We start from the raw sequence: 27314 nt of genomic DNA on the forward strand, positions 1-27314 counted from the left end.
ATCCCCATCCTGCGGATTGTGTCCTGGTATAGCAGGTTTATATCACTGTCGCCATCCATTAGGACTTGTGTAAATTGTAGTCCATCGATTATAGGATCCAATATCAAAGCAGTCCATCCTGCGTTTCGAATACTTATGGAGTAGTCCTGATGGTCGAAAGTAATTGGTTCTGACATCCAGTTTCGGGACTCCGCTGGGGTGGACCGTGCGGCGCGTACTTTAGTAGGTGCCCCCTATTTTTTCTTGTTATCACTTGAAGTGAATTCACTGTTTTGACTTCTTGTGGGGAGTTCTTTTGTTTTCCGGCGCTCTGCTTGTGCGGTTCGTCATCGTCCTCACTTGGTGTGTCGAGCCCCTTGTGTTTGGCGTTAAGTCGGCCGGACTGCTTGAAGACCCCACAATCTCTGTGGGTATGGTTTGCAGGCTTCCCGGGGGTACTGTGGATTTGACATATCCTGTCCAAGATTTTGTTTAGGTTGGATAGCTCGTCACTGTTATACTTAAGAGGCAGTGTTTTGTTGTTCGGTCGAGAGCTTTTGAACCCGGCGTTGACTGCCGTGCTCTTTGGGCTATTTTCCTTAGTTCGACGCTGGTCTTTTCTGTGTCGTGGTTTCCCATTTCCATCCCTGACCTCGGATCTACTCGGGTCGCTGGTGCTGCATCTTGCCAGCCAGCTATCTTCTCCCGCGCAAAAGCGGGTCATGAGGCTTGTTAGTGCGGCCATTGTCCTTGGATTTTCCTGGCCGAGGTGTCTGGTGAGCCATTCGTCTCGGACGTTATGTTTGAAGGCTGCTAAGGCTTCGGCGTCCGGACAGTCGACTATTTGGTTCTTTTTGGTGAGGAACCTGTTCCAGAATTTGTGGGCTGATTCTCCGGGCTGTTGAGTTATGTGACTTAAATCGTCTGCATCCGGAGGGCGGACATAAGTCCCCTGAAAATTTGCCCGAAACGCATCCTCGAGCTCTTCCCAACTTCCAATGGTATTTTCTGGGAGGCTTTTGAGCCAATGCCGGGCTGGCCCTTTGAGCTTGAGGGGTAGGTATTTTATGGCATGGAGATCATCTCCTCTATCCATATGTATATGTAAGATGTAATCCTCAATCCAGACTCCGGGGTCTGTTGTTCCGTCGTATGCCTCTATGTTTACAGGCTTGAATCTCGCTGGAAATTCATGATCCAGTACCTCATCGGTGGAACATAGGGGGTGTGCGGCGCCCCTGTATTTAGGTGTACCGTTATTTTCGAACACTCGACGTGTTGTGTTGCTCCCTGGAGCCTTCTTTCTTGGCCCATAGATGGACCTGACCGAGCCACCCTTTTTGCGAGGATCCTTATGTGGATCGTGTGCCGGCTTGTGTGCGGTGCCGCTTGCCGCTCTTTGCTTGTCATGTGGTCATCTATCTGACCAGGCAGCCTCTTTGTTTTTTGACCGTGGGGGCTCTACGGCCTCCTCGTCAAATTTGGGCAACAGCTTGCGCTTCGGGTAGCTCTTTGCTTGGTGACTATCGCCGTATTTGTCTGCGGTCTTGAGTACTTTGCTCCATCTCATTCTGAGTACGTCTTCCGCTGTTTTGAGCTTCCGCTTATGTTTCTTCAAACTTCTTACAGTGGCGACGAGCCTTTTCTGGAGGTTCTTATGCTCCATTGATGTGTCCGGCGTGAGATCATCTGGACTGTTGTTTTCGCCGAGGATGGGTTGCTTGTCCAATTCATCCTGTTCGGACGGTTGCTTGGTGGCATGTTCGTCGTCCACTGGTTCGCCCTACTCTATGGCTGGGTCTGTATGGGTGCTGTTGTTATCGAGGCGGGACTTCGGGCGGCGCTTGCGTCGCCGTTTTGGCTGTTTTTCGGGGGAATTATCCTTCGCAGCGTCCCATTGTTCCTCGTTATCACTTCCTTTTGGTGTATCCACCATGTATACATTGTGAGTTGTGGTGGCTTTCCAGTGCCTTGTGGGCGTTGGTTCTTGGTCGTCTTCGGCATCGTCGTCCATACCGTCGATATCTTCGGAGTCGAAGTCTAGCATGTCGGTTAAGTCGTCGACAGTGGCTATGAAGTGGGTGGTGGGTGGGTTTTTAATTTCCTCGTTGTCCGCATCCCAACCATCCTGGCCATAATCCGGCCAAATCTCTCCTGATAGAGAGAGGCGCCTTAGCGCATTCAGGATGTCGCTGAAAGGCGAGTGCTGAAGGATGTCCGCAGCGGTGAACTCCATGATCGGCGCCCAATCGGATCTGATTGGCAGAAGCGCGGAAGGTTCGGGGTCCGGAGAAGAATCCGGCACCTCGGAGTCACAAGCTTTACAAGGGACAGGGTCGGTATTCGGCTCCATCACCGTAGAGGTGGCAGCCCCCGAGGTGGTGTCTAGCCACCCATCCTCGATCGGCGCAGTCGGCTCCGAGTTAAGGGTTGGAGCGGATTCTTGTGCGGCCTCCAGGGCACTGTCCAGCAGTAGAGCTAAATCATGCCCATGATGACAGAGCGGCGCGCTCGGCTGTGGCTCGAATCCGTCGAAGATCAAGTCTCCGTGGATGTCGGCCGTATAGTTCAAACTTCCAAATCTGACCTGATGGCCAGGGGCGTAGCTTTCGATCTGCTCCAGATGGCCAAGCGAATTGGCCTGCAGTGCAAAGCCGTCGAACACGAAGATCTGTCCGGGGAGAAAGGTCTCACCCTGGACCGCGTCGTTGTTGATGATCGAAGGAGCCATCGGTCCTATGAGTGACGGCACAGAGGAACTCTCAATGAAAGCACCAATGTCAGTGTCAAAACCGGCGGATCTCGGGTAGGGTGTCCCGAACTGTGCGTCTAGGCGGATGGTAACAGGAGACAAGGGACACGATGTTTTTACCCAGGTTCGGGCCCTCTCGATGGAGGTAAAACCCTACTCCTTCTTGATTGATATTGATGATATGGGTAGTACAAGAGTGGATCTACCACGAGATCAAGGAGGCTAAACCCTAGAAGCTAGCCTATGGTATGATTGTTCTTCATCCTATGGACTAAAACCCTCCGTTTTATATAGACACCGGAGAGGGCTAGGGTTACACAGAGTCGGTTACAATGGTAGGAGATCTATATATCCGTATTGCCAAGATTGCCTTCCACGCCAAGGAAAGTCCCATCCGGACACGGGACAGAGTCTTCAATCTTGTATCTTCATAGTCTTGGAGTCCGGCCAATGACGATAGTTCGGCTATCCGGACACCCCCTAGTCCAGGACTCCCTCAATTACCAAGCCAAACTAGTCGAATTTGAGTCTAGAAATTCTTTAGTTATATAAGGGAATTGATTGTGGGATGGAACGTAAGGCTCTTTTTACTCCTTTACCTTATGACCTTCTGATCTGAGTCATCCTATCTTTCCTACGGGGTTAAGGAACTAGGCTATCTCCTCTTTCTATCAGGATCACGTGTTACTAATTTGTAGACTTGTAAGATTGTTGGACTTAAGCCTCGTTTCAGTTCCTATTACTTTCGTGTATTCATAGCTGGCCTCAGATTCTTGATATTGTGCTTCTGAGTGGTTATGCCACCATTTTGCAGGATGTCTTAAATCCTTTTGAGCATTACAACTGTTATGCTGTCCGAGTCATCCCAGGTTTCTAAACAATCTGATGCACTTGCAAATCCCTTCCCGCTGGTTTTGATGTTCCTTTGGGCCAGGTTAATCACACTAATTGCTGAGTTGAGGTGTTCTATTGCCTCGACATATATGTTGGAGTTCTTATTATGACCCTAGGTGTCTTAGGGGATCATCTAGTAATCTAGCCATGATTTGTGTCTCAGTGTGATGATTCTGGCCTTTATTCTCGAAAGCATCCCGTGATTCCACTTAGTAGTAGATATTCTACTCCTGGTTTTTTGAACCCGAGATTCACCCTACTTACCTCGTGTTGATAGTGTTTTTCTCGTTCCTTAGGTTATTAGTAACCTTTGCGATAGTCCTCGAGGTCCGTGGTAAATCCTTCTTCCAATACCATGAACCAATATGGCAGAAATTCCTCGCAGAACTGAAAGATCACAACCAGAGTGCTCTTGACGTGTTCTCGATTCTATGTTGTTACTCTGCCAATTCTACCTTTCTGCATGGGTTATCCGGAAGAAACCTGTTGAACCTGGTTCGACATACTAATCTATGCATTCACAACTCAGAAAGTTATATGTCCCTTGAGTTGTCTCTCCTTAGTTGTCTTCTGGCCCTCGTCTATCAATTGATAGTCAAGAGTATGAGTGCATTCGTTCATCGATACCTATTACTCTTATGGTACGTCAAGTCATACTATTCTGGAATGACTAGGAGAAACAAACTCCAATACCTCATCCATATCCAGGATTGGGTCAAAGTAGTTGTATTCCGCAGATCAAAATGCAATCAAGCTTTTGATCCCTTCTACCCGGAAGTGTTACCCTCTTTACGTCAGGATCGTCATGAGAATTGCACTATCCCTTATGAATTCTTGACGCAGTAATACTTCTTGCCATCATTGTTCATTCCTCGGTTTCTGTGTTATTGAAACCGGAATGCCGACAAGTGAATCGTGGTGTGTGAAATCAATACTCCTAGCAACTCTGTTGCTTGGTAGTTAAGTGGAAAATAACCTCATTCCTAGCGAGTTGATTTTTGAATCATCACCCTAAGGTTGATCGTGCCCCCTAGTCCTTATTTCCGATGCACTCTTCGATCAGTGCGTTAGGATTATGTCAATCCCTTGCTCTTTTGATCATATCGTCTTGCCCTGAAAAGCAAGATTGTTCCCGAGCTTAGTAACATATCGATGGTTCGTGATTTTTCGAATATCTTCTCGGAAGTATCACCAGGTCGTCACCTGACCGCTATGTTGAGTTGGTGATCAAGCTGGCTTTCGTAAACACCCTTTCTCCAAGAATCTATGTTGGATACCCCTGAGCTAGTTGGTTAAGCTAAACAACAACTTGGAGAGTTGGAAGATAAAAGCTTGTCCGACTCAGTTCATTCCAAAGGGATGACTTTGTGTGTGTGTGTTTGAAGAAAGATGATATTCATCGGTTGATCCTCGTGATCAGTTGTTGTGTCTATTGTCATGTCAAACTTTGATTTGAGAGTGGGCTATCGTCAAATCAAATCAGAACCAACGATGTTTGTATTGTTGTCTTACTCGTGGTTTTTCCTCGAGCATACACCATTACATCTTTTGGTCTGACCAATGCTATCACCGTGTTCACATAATTGTGGAATTCCATTTATATGGAAACTTGGATGAATTGTTGTTGAGCCCATCGACAACATCTTTATATCCTTCATGATTTGTTGAATGTTAAGCTAGTGTTGGAAACTTTTGAAAGCATCTCTTCATGCTAGTTCATGAAGCATATGCTCGGATGAAAGAAGTGACTTCCTCTAATTCATGTGCATTTGATGCAAGTCGCCGTTGTGAATACAAGAAAGTCAATGTTGCTTCCTTTGGAATCATTCCAAATCAGTCATGCACATGTGCAAAGAATTCTGTGGTTTGAAGACTTGCAACCTTCACTCTATATGTATCCCTAGCACACCAATCCACTGATTGATTTGTTCAAGGAGAAGAAGTTCCTTCTTAAGAATCATGACTTATGCTAGGACTTCGCTATCGTCGTTGATGGTTCCCACATTAACTCGGTAATGTTTTATTATAAGACTACTGTGTGGTCATGCTTGTCTCAGACAACATGTTCACTTGTTGTAGCAGAACCAGCTCATGTTTTGGAGCTTGCTATCGCGGTCCATTTCCCAAGAATCTCGCAACGCCATCTCATCGATTTGTGTTGCAAACTTTCATTTTTATTCTAGACTTGACGAGTCTGGAATATTCTGACACCAACCAGATCTGAGTCTCAGGCAGATATGATGATTGGAACGTTTCCCAAGAACTACAATATTGGTCTCTCTGTAACCCAGTAAAGTGGATGTCGTGGCAAACACACCCAACCGGAAGACCCATTATTGTAGTATCTTGATTGAGGAAGTTGGCCACCTCCTCATGAGGATTTCGTAGGATTTACCTCCATAGTTATTCCTTATGGATTCTTGAGCTCCTGAAGTCTGACCTTTTACTTGATGTTCTAGATATCAAACCATATCTATGAATGGGATACGCTAGCACATCAAGGAGAACATTAGAAGCGGAGTGCTAAATGTCTCTCGGTCGATCATCCAGATTTTGTCCCCTTGGCCTCGCTAAGGTGAAATCTGAGAAAGTGTTATCTTCCTTTGTATCTGCATCCTCCACCGGTATTCGTCATGGTAGTATGTTGTGCTACCAAGATCCTTGACACAGATATTGGTAAAACCTTGATGAATATGGAAATGCTCAAGTTCTTCAGAGCACGCGCAAGCACTAGGTGTTATCACCGGCATTAATTAGGATTGCTCCCAGTTTTCTTTGATTATGCTATAAATTTTCAACAGTGGACTCACTCTCTACTTCTGAGTTTCTCCCCAGTTACCAGAATCATTCCTTGCACTATCTTCAACAAGGTAATCCACATCATCCATACTAGTCTGGGTATGTCATTCATCTGGACTCCTTCAAATGATCGATTATGATTTGCCTTAAGCTGGTATAAAGAGATTCAATGATCTCTGAATCAAAAGTAATTCTTTTTGCCGCTTAAGGTAACAATTCTACGAGTCACCTCCTCTGAGATGTCTCGCTACGGTGTCATGGAAACTCAACCCCTCGCTACATTGACAACCGTTCAACACCTTCTTAAGTGTGGATTTTTTGACTACCTAGCGATCCCTCGTCATCTGTTTCACTACATTCCTTTGGGTAGATGCTTCGTGTCTCGGCTTGAGAGATGTTGCTATGTCTCATTCCGTGAGTTGATCCTAAGTTGTTCGACCTTTGATAACATTGATCCTTTTAGAGTCTTTCTTTCCCTCTCGTTGTCATGTTAGTTGGAGTTCTCAGAGCAAGACATCGAGACCATGATAGTGATCAAATCAATGTTCTTATGTAGTGTAACCTGGATCGTGAAGATTGTGTTATTTTGCGTTCCCCCCTCCATCTTACTCTACGCTTGAATCTCGGGACGAGATTCTTGTTTAGTGGGGGTGAGTTGTCACATCCCTAGCTCTAGTCTGTCTAGAGCTAGCATCTATTGTTGCATCATGTTTAAATTTTCTCAGAAACTTGAAATGGGGAAGACAGAACCCCCAGCACCCATTTAAACCAACTAGGGTTTACTAAAATCATTTCCAATGAACCTGAAATGCCCTTCTAAAATGTTCATCATCTTTGCTTTGGTCTTAAACCTATGACAAAATTGGTGCACAAATTTCTAGGACATCCTAAGGTCACCAGATTAAATCATATGATATTTGAATTTGGGCATTTAAATACTAGTAAATATTTTAAATGTCCAAATAATCCCAAACTAAAATGTTTACTGTAGGATATATTCTCAACAGTGGTCATGGGAAGTTTCATGATTTTTGGGATTGATTTGGTATTTTAATTAAAGCCCTAAAGTTATAGAAGAATTGGAAAACAGAAATAAAAAGAAAAGGATAGAAAACCTACCTAACTTACCTGCAGCCCATCTGGCGCCCCAGCTGGCCCAGCACTGTGCGGCCCACTGGCCCACAATGCAAGTCATCACCTACCTCCCGCCAGGAGGACAACACCGTGTGGCCGCCGCACGCGAGCACGCGCCCCGCCACCTCCTGCTTGCCGCTTAGCCCTGGCCTCTTCGGGTGACGCCACACGCTCCCCTCGACCCCCTCCCGCTCTTCCCCGTGCTCATTCCCTCCCCTGGACCTCTCTCTCTCTCACCCACCCGAATAGGTTCATCGCCGTCGTTCGCCATCACCGCGGCCACCGCCTCCCCCTCGCCTCTCCTACATGCCCAGAAGCTCCGCCACCGTCGCCTACGCCTCTCTATTGACTCACGTGATGCCAAATGCCCCGAAGCGCTGGCCCTGACCTCTTCTTCCTCCTTGGGTCGCCGAGATCGCCACCGTCGCCCTGCTCGCTCCTAGGAGCCGGGCGCGCCCACCCGTTCGACCTACCACCCCCCTAGCGCCAATCCTGACCTCGCCCGAACTCTGGCAGCCGCCGTGAGCTTGTTTCCGGCGAGCTCCGGTCACCCCGCGACCTGCCGCTGCCTCTGCTGGATGTGCGGGCGCAAGGGCTATGCCTTGGTACCGTCAGCAAGCCAAACCGCCGCCCGTAGCGTGTTTCTGAGCTGCGCCGCCGTCAGTTTTGGTCGCCACCGGCGATGTCCCGGTGACGCAGACGTGGCGCCGTCATTAGGGGCTAATGACCCAGCTAATTAACCCTCTCTCACACTGACACCTGGGTCCCACTTCGTAACTAAACACAGTTTATTTTCTGTTAAAGTTTAACTAACCCCAGTGGGCCCACGAGTCAGCTTTGACCAAGCTGAGGTGGCCATTGACTCGGCCCACACGTCAGCGAGTCTAGCCAGCACCGTGACACTGACCAGTGGGACCCACTGGTCAGGTTTGACCCGAGGCAGCCCTGTTAACCTGCGGAGGTCAGCATGACCTAATGCGGACGTAGTAAACATTTTCTGGAATTAAAATAAATCAGAAATGATTTATAAATTTCAGAAAATGATCTAAACTTCTAAAAATCATAGAAATTCAACTGTAACTCCAAATGAAATAAGTTATATATAAAAAATGATCAGAAAAATCTAATCTATCCATCTGCACTAGTTTCATGCATGGTTAAGCAACTTAAACATGCTATTTATATCAAACATGATAATGCACTTTATTAAGTCATAGTTTCAATTTGAACTTGGACCTTGGGTTCAAACTAACTCAAACCCATCTGTTTATAGTTGCATTAGCCCAACACACTCATTTTTCCATGTCATGATCATGCATCATATTGTGCATTGCATTGATTGTGTTCCCTTCTGTGTTGCCGGTATTTGTCCCCACTTGATAGACGTGATACCGACGATGAGATCGATGACACCGATGAAGATCTATACTATCTTCAGAAGTGCCAGGCAAGCAAAACCCCCTTGTTCATTCCGATACAATCCCACTCTCTCACTCCTGCTCTCTTTTATTGCATTAGGACAACAATGATTCATTTGTTACTTGCTGTGGTAGTTGAACCCCTTTCCTCTGCATGACCTGTCATTGCCAGAGTAAATAGATGAAACCCACTAGCATGAGTAGGAGTTGTTTGAGCCCTGATGTGCCTACTCATTCATGCTTGTTTGTCATGCCTGCTATGCTTAGAGTTGTGTCAGGTCTGATTCATCGGGGATGAATTGGAATGTGATGAACATGTTATACTGTGTGTGAGCTAAGTGTGTGAACACGATTTGGTAAAGGTAGCAGTGAGAGGCCATGTAGGAGTACATGGTGGGTTGTCTCATTGAAGCCGTCCTCAGGAGCTGAGTTCTGTGTTTGTGATCCATGAACAACTACTACCACTCATTGGGATCCTTAATTGACCCTCTCGGCTTCTTAACCACCCTTGTCCTCTAGCCAGGAGTTGCAAGTAGTTTCTGTTGTTTGTAGTATGCTAGAGGTCATGCGCAGCGCTGACCCGAGGGGTGGGCTGTGATGCGGTAGGCACGTGGCACGGTGTACCGGGTGCCTGTTTGGTGTCTCAGGAACCCTGCACACATCGTTCGGGGTCGTATGTGGAAACCTCGGCCGGACTCCCTGCGGATCGAACCTGAATAGGCGATAAACCTGGACTAGAGACTTGAGTGTTTAGGTAGGCCGTGGCTGACACCCTCGCCAGGATGCCGCTTGAAGGTTTCCGAGATACATGACGTGTACATGGTGGTAAGTGGTGAGAGCCTGTGTGAAGAAGTACACCCCTGCAGGGTTAACATCATCTATTCGAATAGCCGCGTCCACGGTAAAGGACCTCTGGGTTGCCTATACAGTTCGTAGACAAGTGAAAGTGGATACTCTAAAATGCGCAAGATAAGTGTGAGTGCTATGGATGGCGTTCTCGTAGGGAGACGGGAGCGGATCCATAGTAGTGTATTGATATGGCGAATACGTGGACTCGTGTGCGCCATCTCAAAAGAGTTACTTGCAGTCGTAGTTCCGGATAGCCACCGAGTCAAAGCTGGCTTGCTGCAGTTAAACCCCACCATCCCCTTTGTTGATAATGATGCATATGTAGATAGTTCTGATGTAAGTCTTGCTGGGTACATTTGTACTCACGTTTTCTTTAGTCTCGCTAGTAGTTTTGCTTGGACTTCGACGTTTAGCTTGCTACCTCAGCTACGATCTTGTGCCCTCGGCAGGATCTGGTAGATAGTAAGGCTTCTCAGCCTTTTTCATTCGTAGATGTCTGTACTCAGACATGTTAAGCTTCCGCATGTGCTTTGACTTGTATGCTCTGAATGTTGGGTCGTGAGACCCATGTTTGTAATATCTCGCTCCTCGGAGCCTATTGAATAAATACTTGAGTCGTAGAGTTATGTTGTCATGCCATGTTGTATTTGCAGATATCGAGCATATTGTGTGTATGTTATTGGAATGCTTGGTATGTGTGGGATCTGACTATCTAGTTGATTATCCTTGGTAGCCTCTCTTACCGGGAAATGTCTCCTAGTGCTTCCACCGAGCCTTGGTAGCTTGCTACTGCTCCGGAACACTTAGGCTGGCCGGCATGTGTCCTTCTTCGTTCCTGTGTCTGTCCCTTTGGGGAAATGTCACGCGGTGTCTATCGGAGTCCTGTTAGCCTGCTATAGCCCAGTTTACCGGAGTCCTGCTAGCCAGCTGCTATAACCCACTCGCTGATGACCGACATGTTCGTTGCTGGGTCATGTATGCCTGTCCCTGTAAGTTAGTGCCACTTTGGGTTCTCGACTAGCCATGTCAGCCCGGGCTCCTTGTCATATGGATGCTAGCGACACTATCATATACGTGTGCCAAAAGGCGCAAACGGTCCCGGGCCTGGTAAGGCGACACCCGTGGGAATACCATGCGTGAGGCCGCAAAGTGATATGAGGTGTTACATGCTAGATCGGTGTGGCATTGAGTCGGGGTCCTGACATCGGAACCCCAATCTTCAGAGTTGCATTTAATTCTTTCAAGTAAATCCCACTTGAATTCAGTAGTCTTCAGCATATAAGAACCAGCACAGGAAGTATCAAGCATGGTGCGATCGTTGAGAGAAAGCCGAGCATACAAATTTTGAATAATCATATCTCTTGAGAGCTCATGATTGGGGCATGAATATAACATTAACTTAAGCCTCCCCCAAGCTTGAGCGATGCTTTCTCCTTCACGAGGCCAAAAATTATATATGTAATTACGATCACGATGAACAAGATGCATAGGATAGATTTTCTAGTGAAATTCCAAGTTCAATTCTTTATAGTTCCAAGATCCCGTATCATCACATAGCCTATACCATGTCAATGCATCTCCCTTCAAAGATAAAGGGAAGACCTTCCTCTTGACAACATCATCGGGTATATCTACAAGCTTAAATAATCCACAAACTTCGTCCACAAAGATAAGGTGTAAATCGGGATGCAATGTTCCATCTCCTGCAAAGGGATTAGCTAGCAGTTTCTCTATCATACCGGAAGGAATCTCAAAGTAAACATTTTCAGTAGGTTCAGTAGGTTGAGGAGCAACTCTTTGCTCTACTGTTCAGGGCGAAGATACCCCGAACAAGCCCCTCAAAGGATTAGTTTCCATAGTAACAAGTGACAGAAAATTTCAGCACACTATATAAATGTTTCCTTACCAAGTTCCACTCACCAAAGGCGCTTCACTCCCCGACAACGGCGCCAAGAAAGAGTCTTGATGACCCACAAGTATAGGGATCTATCATAATCCTTTCAATAAGTAAGAGTGTCGAACCCAACGAGGAGCAGAAGGAAATGACAAGCGGTTTTCAGTAAGGTATTCTCTGCAAGCACTGAAATTGTAGGTAACAGATAGTTTTGTGATAAGATAATTTTTAACGGGTAACAAGAAAGGAAAGTGAATAAAGTGCAGCAAGGTGGCCCAATACTTTTTGTAGCAAAGGACAAGCCTGGACAATTTCTTATAATGAGAAAAGCGCTCCCGAGGACACATGGGAATTATCGTCAAGCTAGTTTTCATCACGCTCACATGATTCGCGTTTGGTACTTCGATAATTTGATATGTGGGTGGACCGGTGCTTGGGTACTGCCCTTTCTTGGACAAGCATCCCACTTATGATTAACCCCTATTGCAAGCATCCACAACTACAAAATAAGTATTAAGGTAAACCTAACCATAGCATGAAACTAGTGGATCCAAATCAGCCCCTTACGAAGCAACGCATAAACTAGGGTTTAAGCTTCTGTCACTCTAGCAACCCATCATCTACTTATTACTTCCCAATGCCTTCCTCTATGCCCAAATAATGGTGAAGTGTCATGTAGTCGACGTTCACATAACACCACGAGGAGAGACAACATACATCTCATCAAAATATCAAACGAATACCAAATTCACATGACTACTAATAGCAAGACTTCACCCATGTCCTCAGGAACAAAAGTAACTACTCACAAAGCATATTCATGTTCATGATCAGAGGAGTATTAATACGCATTAAGGATCTGAACATATGATCTTCCACCAAGTAAACCAATTAGCATCAACTACAAGGAGTAATCACCACTACTAGCAACCCACAGGTACCAATTTGTGGTTTTGATACAAGATTGGATACAAGAGATGAACTAGGGTTTTGAGAGGAGATGGTGCTGGTGAATATGTTGATGGAGATTGACCCCCTCCCGATGAGAGGATCGTTGGTGATGATGATGGTGCTGATTTCCCCCTCCCGGAGGGAAGTTTCCCCGGCAGAACAGCTCCGTCGGAGCCCTAGATTGGTTCCGCCAAGGTTCCGCCTCGTGGCGGCGGAGTTTTGTCCCATAAGCATGCTTACGATTTTTTCCAGGGTAAGAGGCTTTATATAACAGAAGATAGGCACCGGAGGGCCAACAAGGGGACAGGAGACAGGGGGCGCGTTTAGTAGGGGGGCGTCCCCCACCCTCCTGGCTAGGGTGTGGGCCCCCTTTGGTATTTTCTTCGCTCAATAATTCTTATTAACTCCAAAAGTGACTTCTGTGGAGTTTCAGGATTTTTGGAGCTGCGCATAATAGGTTTCCAATATTTGCTCCTTTTCCAGCAAGAATCCCAGCTGCCGGCATTGTCCCTCTTCATGATAAACCTTATAAAATAAGAGAGAATAGCCATAAGTATTGTGACATAATGTGTAATAACAGACCATAATGCAATAAATATCGATATAAAAGCATGATGCAAAATGGACGTATCGGCACGGGGGTCGCAGCTAAGCCCCTGAGTGGGAGGATTACTCTCCACTCGGAATGGTTTTTTAACTTAGGCGAGTACGAGGTCGGAGCTAAGCCCCCGATTGGGAGGATTGCTCTCCACTCGGAGTAGTTTTTTTAACTTAGACGAATCAGGTTCATAGCTAAGCCCCCGAGTGGGAGGATTGCTCTCCACTTGGAGTGGTTTTGAAACTTAGGCAAATCAGGTTTGCGGCTAAACCCCCTAGTGAGAGGGTTCCTCTCCACTCGGAGTGGTTTTGAAACTTAGGCGAATCAGGTTCGTGGCTAAGCCCCCGAGTGAGAGGGTTGCTCTTCACTCGGAGTGGTTTTGAAACTTAGATGAATCGGGTTCGCGGCTAAGCCACCCACTAGGGGATTTGAACACATGTCTTTATGGGAAAACAATCATTAAGACACTGCAAAAATCTTGTCTTTGATAAGCAATTTGAAGGATTCGTATTACAACTTGTCGATCCGAGTGGTTTAGGTATAGAAACAGCGGAGCAACTCCGCATTCCACGAGCATGGCTCGTATTCTTTCTTGGCTACATTGTAGAGGTTATACGCCCCGTTGTGGAGCACCTTGGTGATGATGAAGGGACCTTCCCAGGCCGGAGAGAGCTTGTGAGGTCGTTTTTGATGCAATCGGAGCACAAGGTCTCCTTCCTGGAATGCTCGACCTCTGACATTACGGGCATGGAATCGACACATGTCTTGTTGGTAGATGGTCAACCAGATCAGATCGATCTCACGTTCCTCCTCCAAGAGATCAACAGCATCTTGGCGTGCCTGTTCTGCTTTAGCTTCTGAGAAGAGTCCCACTTGAGGAGCGTTGTGCAACAAGTCACTCGGAAGCACAGCTTCAGCACCATACACCATGAAGAAAGGGGTTCGATCAGTCGACCAGTTCGGAGTTGTTCTCAATCCCCATAAGACGGATGGCAACTCAGTCACCCAGGCTCTAGCAGCGTGCTTGAGGTCGCGCATCAGTCGGGGTTTCGGCCCTTGAAGGATCAAACCATTCGCCCTTTCTGCTTGCCCATTCGACTGCGGGTGCGCAACAGATGCGTAGTCGACCCGAGTGCCTTGGGAAGCACAAAAACCCCTAAACTCGTCAGAATCAAAGTTGGAGTCGTTATCTGTGATAATGCTGTGAGGGACTCCATATCTGAATATCAACTCCTTGATGAAATTGATGGCAGTGCTTGAATCAAGGTTCTTGATAGGCTTGGCTTTGATCCATTTGGTGAATTTGTCGACTGCCACGAGCAAATGAGTGAAACCACTTCTGCCGGTCTTGAAGGGTCCAACCATATCCAACCCCCAGATTGTGAACGACCAGACGAGTGGAATAGTCTTCAAGGCAGATGCAGGATTGTGAGACATGTTGGAGTAGAACTGGCAGCCTGCGCACTTGTGGACTATATCTTTTGCCATCTCATTTGCACGCGGACAATAGAATCCCGCTCGATATGATTTGGCCACGATGATCCGAGAGGACGAATGGTGACCACAGGTCCCCGAGTGGATCTCATTTAAAATCATTCGACCTTCTTCTGGGGAGATGCAACGCTGAGCCACTCCTGTGATACTTTTCCTATAAAGCTGCCCTCTTATCATGGTGAAAGCTTTAGATCGACGGATGATCTGGTGGGCCTCATCTTCATCTTCTGGGAGTTCCTGCCTGAGCAGGTACGCAATATATGGCACCGTGTAGTCGGGCGTGATCACTAAAACTTCCATGACCAAGTCGACTACAGCTGGGACTTGAATCTCAGTCGAATTGGTTAAACTTATCAGTTGTGTGGGCTCTTCCTTGAAGGGATCTTCTTGTACTGACAGGGTGTGGAGATGCTCCAGGAACACATTACTGGGGATAGGCTTCCGAGTGGAACCTATCTTCGCCAGATCATCAGCAGCTTGATTCTTGATTCGGGGTATGTGGTGGAGCTCTAACCCCTCAAACTTCTTCTCTAGCTTTCTTACTACATTGCACTAACCGGTCATTGCTGGACTCCTGATGTCCAATTCCTTCATTACTTGATTGACCACTAAGTCTGAGTTGCCGTAGACCATCAAGCGTCGGACGTCGAGTGAAATCGCCATACATAACCCATACAATAGTGCCTCATACTCAGCTTCATTGTTTGAAGAGTCAACGTGAATCTGGAGGACATAGCTGGGCTGGTCACCTCTTGAGGATACCAAAACCACTCATGCACCAGAGCCATTTAACATCTTGAAGACATCAAAGAACATAGTCCAATGCTTCGAGTGAATCTGAGTCGGTTGCTGCTGTTCAATCCACTCTGCCAGGAAATCCGCTATTGCTTGGGACTTGACGGATTTCTTTGCCTCAAACTTGATATCCAACGGAAGGAGTTCAATCGCCCACTTTGCCACTCGACCAGTTGCATACCTATTGTTTAGAATTTCTGATAAAGGAGCATCGCTGATGACTGAAACCGAGTGGTCTGAGAAGTAGTGTGCAACTTTCTTCGTGGTCAAGTAAATTCCATAAACAAGCTTCTAATAATGAGGATATCTCTGCTTGGACGGAGTCAACACTTCAGAAATATAATACACAGGGCGCTGAACTTTGTAGGCTTTGCCTTCTTATTTCCGCTCGACCGTGAGCACTGTGCTAACAACTTGTCTAGTGGCTGCGATGTAAAGCAGTAAAGGCTCTTTGCTGATTGGAGCGACAAGCACTGGCTGGGTGGAAAGCAGGGCGTTGAGCTCTTCAAATGCTGCTTCAGCTTCATCATTCCACTCGATCTTGTCAGACTTCTTCATCAGTCAGTAAAGAGGTAATGCCTTTTCACCGAGGCGCGAGATGAATCGACTTAATGCAGCCAAACAACCAGTAAGCTTCTGAACATCGTGTATACGCACAGGGCATTTTATTTGAAGGATTGTGCCAACCTTCTCTGGGTTTGTGTCAATTCCTCGTTCAGAAACGAGGAAACCGAGTAACTTTCCACTTGGGACTCCGAATGTGCACTTTGACGGATTGATCTTGATATCATATCTTCTTAAGTTGGCAAAGGTTTCAGTGAGGTCGGTCAGTAGGTCAGAACCTTTGCATGACTTGACCATGATGTCATCCATGTATGCTTCCACATTCTTACTAATTTGAGTGAGCATGCACTTCTGAATCATGTGCATGAACGTGACACCAGCATTCTTGAGGCCAAAGGGCATAGTAACATAGCAAAAACACCCGAATGGGGTGATGAAAGCTGTTTTTATTTCGTCGGGTCCATATAGTCGGATCTGATGGTACCCGGAATAAGCTTCCAAAAAGGACAAGCGCTCACACCCCATAGTTGAGTCGACTATCTGGTTGATGCGGGGCAGAGGAAAATGATCTTTCAGGCATGCCTGATTGATATGCTTAAAATCAATACACATTCGAAGTGACTTATCTTTCTTGGGGACCATAACAACATTGGCGAGCCACTCGGAGTGGTATATCTTGCGGATGAACTCAGCTACCAGAAGCCGAGCCACCTCCTCACCAATTGCCTTCCTCCTCTCCGCGGCGGACTGATGGAGATGCTCTTTAACAGGTTTTTCTTTCGGGTTGACTCACAAACGGTGCTCAGCCAGTCCCCTAGGTACACCTGGCATGTCTGATGGTTTCCATGCGAAAATGTCCCAGTTCTCACGGAGAAACTGGATGAGCGCTTCTTCCTATTTGCTGTCGAGTGTTGTTGAGATATGAGTCGGAGCAACAATGGGATCGGTCAGGTGAATGTGAACTGGTTTTGTTTCACCAGGCGACTGAAATGCAGACTCTGAAGCAGGCCTCTTGGCAAGTAACAAATCACTTGGATCTGCATTCTTCTGGTATTCTTGCATTTCTACTGCTGCCATCTGTTCATTGGCTATCTTTGAGCCCTTTTGGAGGCAATCTTCTGCTCTCTGCCGATTTCCAATGACTGCGATCATGCCTTTGGGACCAGGCATCTTCAACTTGAGGTACATGTAACATGGTCGAGCCATGAAACGAGCATAAGCAGGCCTGCCTAGAATAGCATGATATGCACTGTCAAAATCCACCACCTCAAACGTCAACTTTTCCTTGCGGTAATTCTTTGAATCACCAAAAACCACATCAAGAGTGATCTGACCGAGTGAGTCGGCTTTCTTTCCTGGGATGACACCATGGAATCTCATGTTGCTCTCACTGAGCTTGGACATTGGAATGCCCATCCCTCGGAGGGCCTCAGCATACAGTATATTCAAACCACTGTCACCGTCCATTAAAACCTTGGTCAATCGAGTGCCCCCAATGACTGGGTCAACCACCAACGCTTGCCGCCCAGGGGTAGCAACATGCGCTGGGTGGTCAGACTGGTCGAATGTAATGGGGTTTTTTGACCACTTCAAATATGTCGTCGTTGCTGGAGCAACCATGTTTACTTCTCTGTTGATAACTTTCAGTCGACTTTTGCTCTCAAGGTCAGCAAAAATCACCAAAGTGGCATTGACCTTGGGTTAACCGCCATCTTCCTCTTTGTCCTCCTCCTTATGAGACTCTTTTTCCTTTTCACTGGGTTGGCCCTCTCGGAAACTCTGAATCAGGAGTCGACACTGTCGAGTGGTATGCTTGGGAAGAATGAAGTTTCCCTCTTCATATTTTTTGGTGTGTATGATACGGTAAATCAAGCACATCATTTCCTGCTTGATCTTTCACTTTCTTCGGGGTCCAAGGCCCTTTAGGCTTCCCCTTGAACTTCCCTTGATTCAAAACCGCTGCCTCAGCAGGACATGTGGCTTCGGCTTTGCGTTTCTGCTCCCGACTGGAGTTCGCTCCTCCGGTATCCTGGGCGACTGATTTGTTCTTGCCGCTACGGAGTCGGTCTTCTTCTTCGCCGTTAGCATACTGAGTGGCAATCTCCATCATCCGAGTCAGAGACATGTCTCCGGTCCGACCGAACTTTAGATTGAGCTCTCTATAGAGAATGCCTTCTTTAAAGGCACAAACTGCTTGATGCTCTGATACATTCTCCACTGTATAATGAAGGGTAGTCCATCTCTGGATATAATCTCTCAAAGTCTCATTCTGCTTCTGAACACAATGCTGCAATTCTGCCAAACCAGCGGGTCACTTGCAGGTGCCCTCGAATGTTTTGGTAAACACTCGGGCTAACTCTTCCCAATTGAAAATGCTCCCAGGGGCCAACTGATTCAACCAAGCTCTGGCAGAACCCTCAAGCATCAAAGGGAGGTGTTTCATGGCCACCTCATCATTGCCACCACCAATGTGCACTACCACATGGTAATCCTCTAACCAAGTGTCGGGCTTCGACTCTCCGATGAACTTACTTATATCCGTCGCCAACCTGAAGTTGTGAGGGATCTTTGGGGCTCGGATGGCTCTTCCGAAGCACTCGGGGCCAGAAACGTGTACTCTGCTTCCACTGGGTCGATCTCTATCCAGCCCTTCTCTGCTTGCTCTATTCCTATCGACCAAACCTTGCACAAGGACTGATCTTCCATCAAACCGAGGCTCTCTTGGGTCAATAGGAATTCCACGGTCATTACCATACGGGCGCCTGTCATCATACTGCCGGGGCGCATATGACCCGCCCCTCTGAGGGGGCGAAGGCACTCGACGGTGGTTGTCACGGGCATACTCACGATCAAATTCTCCGTAGGCTCTTCCCAGGTGCCGATCCCGACAGCGATCATGATCTTCACGTTGCAAAGGCGACCCAAGACTGTGCGCCGACTGAACTGTGTCTGCCCTCACTGACCTGCTGTGGATCCTATTGCACGACTGCGAAACGACTGAGTTTTGCTCTCTTGTCGCCTGGAGCAACGCTCGGATCTGCTCCAAGCCTCTTCCAGCCTCTGAACAGGACGACTGAATAGATTCTTCTATACATGCAGTAGCTGTAAGATTCTAGATCAGAGTGTGGTATACCTGGGGTTCAGGCGGAAACAACTGTTGTTGTCATCGACTGGATTCGAGGATCAGTCGAGGGGCACGTTTGTGGAGAGAATGTTGGAGATTCTCCAGACGTGCGCGCTCGGCCAAAGTGGCCAGGCGCGTAGCCTCCAAGGCCCGAGCCTCGGGAGTCTCCCCCAAGATGGGGGTCTGGAGCGCCTCCATGTTGTGGCGGTGCAACCCTTCCCTCTGATGCGAATTGAGAAGTTGGGGTTCGTACTCATCATGATCATATGACGGGCCATCACCGCCGCTGTTGCCGTTGTTGCGGCAAAACCCGGGTGGGCTACGACGAGAGTCGACCATGAGAACTTCTGCCGTGGGGTCACTGTTCCCGCGATCGGAAAGAGTATCTTCGAAGCCAGTCGACGGACCAAATGGTCCGTAGAGAAATTCGTCGGGCTCGATCGCCATGACTTGTGGGGTGGCCGACTGGTGAGACACCGCATACTTTACCCACCGCTGGAACCGCGACCGACCAGATCGCTTGCGGCGGCGTCCAGCAGAGTGTGTGGATGACGCGGGAGCCGACCGATACAGGGTCGACGGCTGCCGTAGAAGGACGCCGCAGGCACTCGTGCGGAAGTGCGATGCCCCGCAGATCGGAAGAGGCTCGACATTGAGGGGGCTTCTTGAAGCCAGGCGGAGTCATCGACGACGAAGGTGGGCGCGCCGAGTCGGAACTCGCGGCCCACAACCAAACCACCTCCGGAAACCATGTTGATGGAGATCGAAAAAATGCAACCTCGTCGGAAGTTGCCAAGACGCTCGGCCCCACGGTGGGCGCCAACTGTCGCGGTACTAAGTCTGACAGTAAGAGTAGGGGGTACGTATGAGGAGGCAAGGCCCTGGCTATGGAGAAGTTGTACACACGAGTTTACGAGTTCAGGCCCCTCTCGGAGGAGGTAAAAGCCCTACGTCTCGGTGCCATGAGGCAGTCGACTGGAATATGGTGTGTGTGTTACAAGGAGTGCGAATCCTTGTGCTAGAGGAGGGGGTGGCTTATATAGAGTGCGCTAGGACCCCAGCCGTCCCCCGTTATAGGGTTCAATGTAAATTAAGATAGGGCGTTACTGGTAACGCCAGCTATAAGGAGCTATTAATGACCTTTAAGACTTCGGAGTGAACGCCTGACCGTTGCCATCCTGAGTGACTCTAGGTCTTCTGTACTCCGAGTGGTTTCTTGTATGGTCGAGTGCCTTCATCTTGGTCGAATGGAATTGATGGTATCCGAGTGAGGTAATTCGTTGAGTGGATTGCACTCAATGGTTACTTCAGTCGGTATCTCTTGTTATACTTTGAATGTCCTTGATTCTAGGGTAGTGACCTTTGGTAGGGCGTAGAGGTCAGGCCTATGACCCTACCCTAGGTCCATGGCATTGTTAGTCACCACAAGTATCCGCGGGTTTGATTATACGGTATGCATCACACAATCTCAGATTCATCTATTCAAACCAACACAAAGAACTTCAAAGAGTGCCCCAAAGTTTCTACCGGAGAGTCAAGACGAAAACGTGTGCCAACCCCTATACATAAGTTCACAAGGTCACTAAACCTGCAAGTTGATCACCAAAACATACATCAAGTGAATCACGTGAATATCCCATTGTCACCACAGATAAGCACATGCAAGACATACATCAAGTGCTGTCAATTCCTTAAAGACTCAATCCGATAAGATAACTTCAAAGGGAAAACTCAATCCATTACAAGAAGGTAGAGGGGGAGAAACATCATAAGATCCAACTATAATAGCAAAGCTTGCGGTACATCAAGATTGTGCCATATCAAGAACACGAGAGAGAGAGAGAGAGAGAGAGAGAGATCAAACACATAGCTACTGGTACATACCCTCAGCCCCGAGGGTGAACTACTCCCTCCTCATCATGCAGAGCGCTGGGATGATGAAGATGGCCACTGGAGATGATTACCCCCTCTGGTAGGGTGCCGAAATAGGGTCCCGATTGGTTTTTGGTGGCTACAGAAGCTTGCGGCGGTGGAACTCCCGATCTAGGTTTCTTTCGGGGGTTTCTGTATTTATAGGAATTTTTGGCGTCAGTTTCACGTCAGGGGGGAGGGTCTCTGAGTCAGCCACGTGGTAGGCGCACGCTACCAGTGGGTACGGCGCGCCCCCACCCTCGTGGCCCAACTCTTTTGCTTCAGGGGCTTCTTGTGGTCCATAAAAAATCTCCGTAAATTGGCAGGTCAATTGGACTTGTTCGGTATTCCTTTTCTGTAAAACTCAAAAACATGGAAAATACAGATACTGGCATTGGGCTCTAGGTTAATAGGTTAGTCCCCAAAATCATATAAAATAGCATAGAAATGCATATAAAACATCAAAGATGGATAATATAATAGCATGGAACAATAAAAAATTATAGATACGTTGGAGACGTATCAAGCATCCCCAAGCTTAATTCCTGCTCGTCCTCGAGTAGGTAAATGATAAAACCAGAATTTTTGATGTGGAATGCTACCTAACATATTTATCAATGTAATCTTATTTATTGTGGCAAGAATATTCAGATCCATAAGATTCAAAACAAAAGTTTAATATTGACATAAAAACAATAATACTTCAAGCATACTAATAAAGCAATCATGTCTTCTCAAAATAACATGGCCAAAGCAAGCTATCCCTACAAAATCATATAGTCCGTCTATGCTCTATCTTCATCACAAAAAATACTTAAATCATGCACAACCCTGAGGACAAGCCAAGCAATTGTTTCATACTTTTGATGTTCTCAAACTTTTTCAACTTTCACGCAATACACGAGCGTGAGCCATGGACATAGCACTATGGTGGAAGAGAATATGGTGGTTGTGGAGAAGACAAAAAGAGGAAGATAGTCTCACATGAACTAGGCATATCAACAGGCTATGGAGATGCCCATCAATAGATATCAATGTGTGAGTAGGGATTGCCATGCAACGGATGCACTAGAGCTGTAAGTGTATGAAAGCTCAAAAAGAAACTAAGTGGTTGTGCATCCAACTTGCTTGCTCACGAAGACCTAGGGCAATTTGAGGAAGCCCATCATTGGAATATACAAGCCAAGTTCTATAATGAAAAATTCCCACTAGTTTATTAAAGTGAGAACATAGGAGACTCTCTATCATGAAGATCATGGTGCTACTTTGAAGCACAAGTGTGGAAAAAGGATAGTAACATTGCCCCTTCCCTCTTTTTCTCTCATTTTTTGGCCCTTCCTTTTTTTGGCTTATTTTTTATAATTTTTTTCCGTCCGGAGTCTCATCCCGACTTGTGGGGGAATCATAGTCTCCATCATCCTTTCCTCAATTTGACAATGCTCTAATAGTGAAGATCATCATAGTTTTATTTACTTACAACTCAAGAATTACAACTCGATACTTAGAACAAAATATGACTCTATATGAATGCCTCCGGCGGTGTACCGGGATGTGCAATGAATCAAGAGTGACATGTATGAAAGAATTATGAAAGGTGACTTTGCCACAAATACGATGTCAACTACGTGATCATGCAAAGCAATATGACAATGATGAAGCATGTCACAATAAACGGAACTGTGGAAAGTTGCATGGAAATATATGTCGGAATGGCTATGGAGATGCCATAATAGGTAGGTATGGTGGCTGTTTTGAGGAAGGTATATGGTGGGTGTATGGTATCAGCGAGAGTTTTGCGGCACAAGAGAGGCTAGCAATGGTGGAAGGGTGAGAGTGCGTATAATCCATGGACTCAACATTAGTCATAAAGAACTTACATACTTGTTGCAAAAATCTATTAGTTATGGAAACAAAGTACTACGCGCATGCTCCTAGGGGGATAGATTGGTAGGAAAAGACCATCGCTTGTCCCCGACCACCACTCATAAGGAAGACAATCAATATATAAATCATGCTCCGACTTCACCACATAACGGTTCACTATACGTGCATGCTACGGGAATCACAAACTTTAACACAAGAATTTCTACTATCCACAATTACTCCACTATCATGACTCTAATATCATCATCTTCATATCTCAAAACAATCATAAGGGATCAAACTTCTCATAGTATCAATGCCCTTTATATGAAAGTTTTTATTATATCCCTCTTGGATGCCTATCATATTAGGACTAGTTTTATAACCAAAGAAAATTACCATGCTATTTAAGACTCTCAAAATAATATAAGTGAAGCATGAGAGTTCATCTATTTCTTCAAAATAAAACCACCGCCGTGCTCTAAAAAGATGCAAGTGAAGCACTAGAGCAAATGACAAACTACTCCGAAAGATATAAGTGAAGATCAATGAGTAGTCGAATAATTATGCAAATATGTGAAGACTCTCTAACATTTAAGAATTTAAGATCTTGGGATATTATTCAAACATCAAACAAAACAAAATAAAAGAAATTTCACTCCAAGCAAAACACATATCATGTGGTGAATAAAAATATAGCTCCAAGTAAAGTTACCGATGAACGAAGACGAAAGAGGGGATGCCATCCGGGGCATCCCCAAGCTTAGGCTCTTGGTTGTCCTTTAATATTACCTTGGGGTGCCTTGGGAATCCCCAAGCTTAGGCTCTTGCCACTCCTTATTCCATAGTCGATCGAATCTTTACCCAAAACTTGAAAACTTCACAACACAAAACCCAATAGAAAACTCATAAGCTCCGTTAGTATAAGAAATCACCACTTTTGGTACTGTTGTGAACTCATTTTTTATTTATATTGGTATAATATCTACTGTATTTCAACTTCTCTATGGTTCATACCCTCTAATACTACTCATAGATTCATCAAAATAAGCAAACAACACATAGAAAACAGAATCTGTCAAAAATAGAACAATGTGTAGTAATCTGTAACTCTCGAATACTTATGTAACTCCACAAATTCAGAAAAATTAGGAAAACATGAGAAATGTGTGTACCAATCCGTATAAAAAATAATCAGATCAAAATCACGTTTCTGTGAATTATCAAAACTAATTTACTGGGCGCAGAAGTTTCTAATTTTCAGCAGGATCAACACAACTATCACCGTAAGCTATCCCAAAGGTCTTAAATGGCACTTTATTGAAACAAAAACTATAAAACATGATTACTACAGTAGAATAATCATGTGAACACACAAAAACAGTAGGGGTAAATATTGGGTTGTCTCCCAACAAGCGATTTTCTTTAATGCCTTTCTAGCTAGGCATGATGGTTTCAATGATGCTCACATAAAAGATAAGAATTGAACCATAATGGGAGCATCATGAAGAATATGACTAGCACATTTAAGTCTAACCCACTTCCTATGCCTAGGGATTTTGTGAGCAAACAAGCATAACTTCAATATTTTAAGCACATAGAGAGGAAACTTGATACTATTGCAACTCCTACAAGCATATATTCCTCCCTCATAATAATTTTCAATAGCATCATGAATGAATTCAATAATATAACCATCACATAAATCATTCGTTTCATGATCTACAAGCATACAAATTTATTACTCTCCACATAAGCAAATTTCTTCTCATGAATAGTAGCGGGAGCAAACTCAACAAAATAACTATCGTGTGAGGCATAATCCAATTGAAAATTAAAATCAAGATGACAAGTTTCATGGTTATCATTATTCTTTGTAGCGTACATGTCATCGCAATAATCATCATAGATAACAATTTTGTTCTCATAATCAATTGGAACCTCTTCTGAAATAGTGGATTCATCACTAAATAAAGTCATGACCTCTCCGAATCCACTTTCATCAATATAATCATCATAACTAGGAGGCATGCTATTATCAAAATAAATTTGCTCATCAAAACTTGGGGTACTAAAAATATCATCTTCATTAAACATAACATCCCCAAGCTTGTGGCTTTGCATATCATTAGCATCATGGATATTCAAGGAATTCATACTAACAACATTGCAATCATGCTCATCATACAAAGATTTTATGCCAAACATTCTAATGAATTCTTCTTCTAACACTTTGGCACGATTTTCCTTTCCATCATTTTCATGAAAGATATTTAAAAGATGAAGCATATGTGGCAACCTCAATTCGATTCTTTTGTAGTTTTATTTTATAAACTAAACTAGTGATAAAACAAGAAACTAAAAGATTCGATTGCAAGATCTAAAGATATACCTTAAAGCACTAACCTTCCCGGCAACGGCGCCAAAAAAGAGCTTGATGTCTACTACGCAACCTTCTTCTTTTAGACATTGTTGGGCCTCCAAGTGCAGAGGTTTGTAGGATAGTAGCAAATCTCCCTCAAGTGGATGACCTAAGGTTTATCAATCCGTGGGAGGTGTAGGATGAAGATGGTCTCTCTCAAACAACCTTGCAACCAAATAACAAAGAGTCTCTTGTGTCCCCAACACACCCAATACAATGGTAAATTGTATAGGTGCACTATTTCGGCGAAGAGATGAAGATACAAGTGCTATGGATGGTAGATGTAGTTTTTTGTAATTTGAAAATATAAAAACAGCAAGGTAACAAGTAGTAATAGTGAGCGAAAATGGTATTGCAATGCTTCGAAACAAGGCCTAGGGTTCATACTTTCACTAGTGCAAGTTCTCTCAACAGTAATAACATAAATGGATCATATAACTATCCCTCAACGTGCAACAAAGAGTCACTCAACTAATAGAGGAGAACAAACGAAGAGATTATTGTATGGTACAAAACCACCTCAAAGTTATTCTTTCCAATCAATCCATTGGGCTATTCCTATAAGTGTAACAAACAACTCTAGAGTTCGTAATAAAATAACACCTTAAGACACACATCAACCAAAACCCTAATGTCACCTAGATACAACAATGTCACCACAAGTATCTGCGGGTTTGATTATACGATATGCATCACAATCTCAAATTCATCTATTGAAACCAACACAAAGAACTTCAAAGAGTGCCCCAAAGTTTCTACTTGAGAGTCAAGACGTAAACGTGTGCCAACCCCTATGCATAAGTTCACAAGTCACTAAACCCGCAAGTTGATCACCAAAACATACATCAAGTGAATCACGTGAATATCCCATTGTCACCACAGATAAGTACATGCAAGGCATACATCAAGTGCTCTCAAATCCTTAAAGACTCAATCCAATAAGATAACTTCAAAGGGAAAACTCAATCCATTACAAGAAGGTAGAGGGGGAGAAACATCATAAGATCCAACTATAATAGCAAAGCTCGCGGTACATCAAGACCGTGCCATATCAAGAACACGAGAGAGAGAGAGATCAAACACATAGCTACTGGTACATACCCTCAGCCCCGAGGGTGAACTACTCCCTCCTCATCGTGGAGAACGCCGGGATGATGAAGATGGCCACCAGAGATGATTCCCCCCTTCGACAGGGTGCTGGAACAGGGCCCCGATTGGTTTTTGGTGGCTAAAGAGGCTTGCAGCGGCGGAACTCCCGATCTAGGCTTCTTTTTGAGGGTTTCTGTATTTATAGGCATTTTTGGCGTCGATTTCACATCCGGGGGGTCTCCGAGTCAGCCATGAGGTAGGGGCACACTACTAGGGGGTAGGGCGTGCCCCCACCCTCGTGGATGAATCGGGATTCTTCTAGCCCAACTCTTTTGCTTCGGGGGCTTCTTCTAGTCCATAAGATCTCTATAAATTGGCAGGTCAATTAGACTCCGTTTGGTATTCCTTTTCTGTAAAACTCAGAAACAAGGAAAAAACAGAAGCTTGCGGTACATCAAGATTGTGCCATATCAAGAACATGAGAGAGAGAGAGAGAGAGAGAGAGATCAAACACATAGCTACTGGTACATACCCTCAGCCCCGAGGGTGAACTACTCCCTCCTCATCATGCAGAGCGATGGGATGATGAAGATGGCCACCGGAGATGATTACCCCCTCCGGTAGGGTGCTGAAATAGGGTCCCGATTGGTTTTTGGCGGCTACAGAGGCTTGCGGCGGTGGAACTCCCGATCTAGGTTTCTTTTCGGGGGTTTATGTGTTTATAGGAATTTTTGGCGTCGGTTTCACGTCAGGGGGGGAGGGTCTCTGAGTCAGCCACGAGGTA

Source organism: Triticum dicoccoides, chromosome 2B, assembly GCF_002162155.2.
Source record: "Triticum dicoccoides isolate Atlit2015 ecotype Zavitan chromosome 2B, WEW_v2.0, whole genome shotgun sequence".
In the NCBI taxonomy this organism is placed as follows: Eukaryota; Viridiplantae; Streptophyta; class Magnoliopsida; order Poales; family Poaceae; genus Triticum; species Triticum dicoccoides.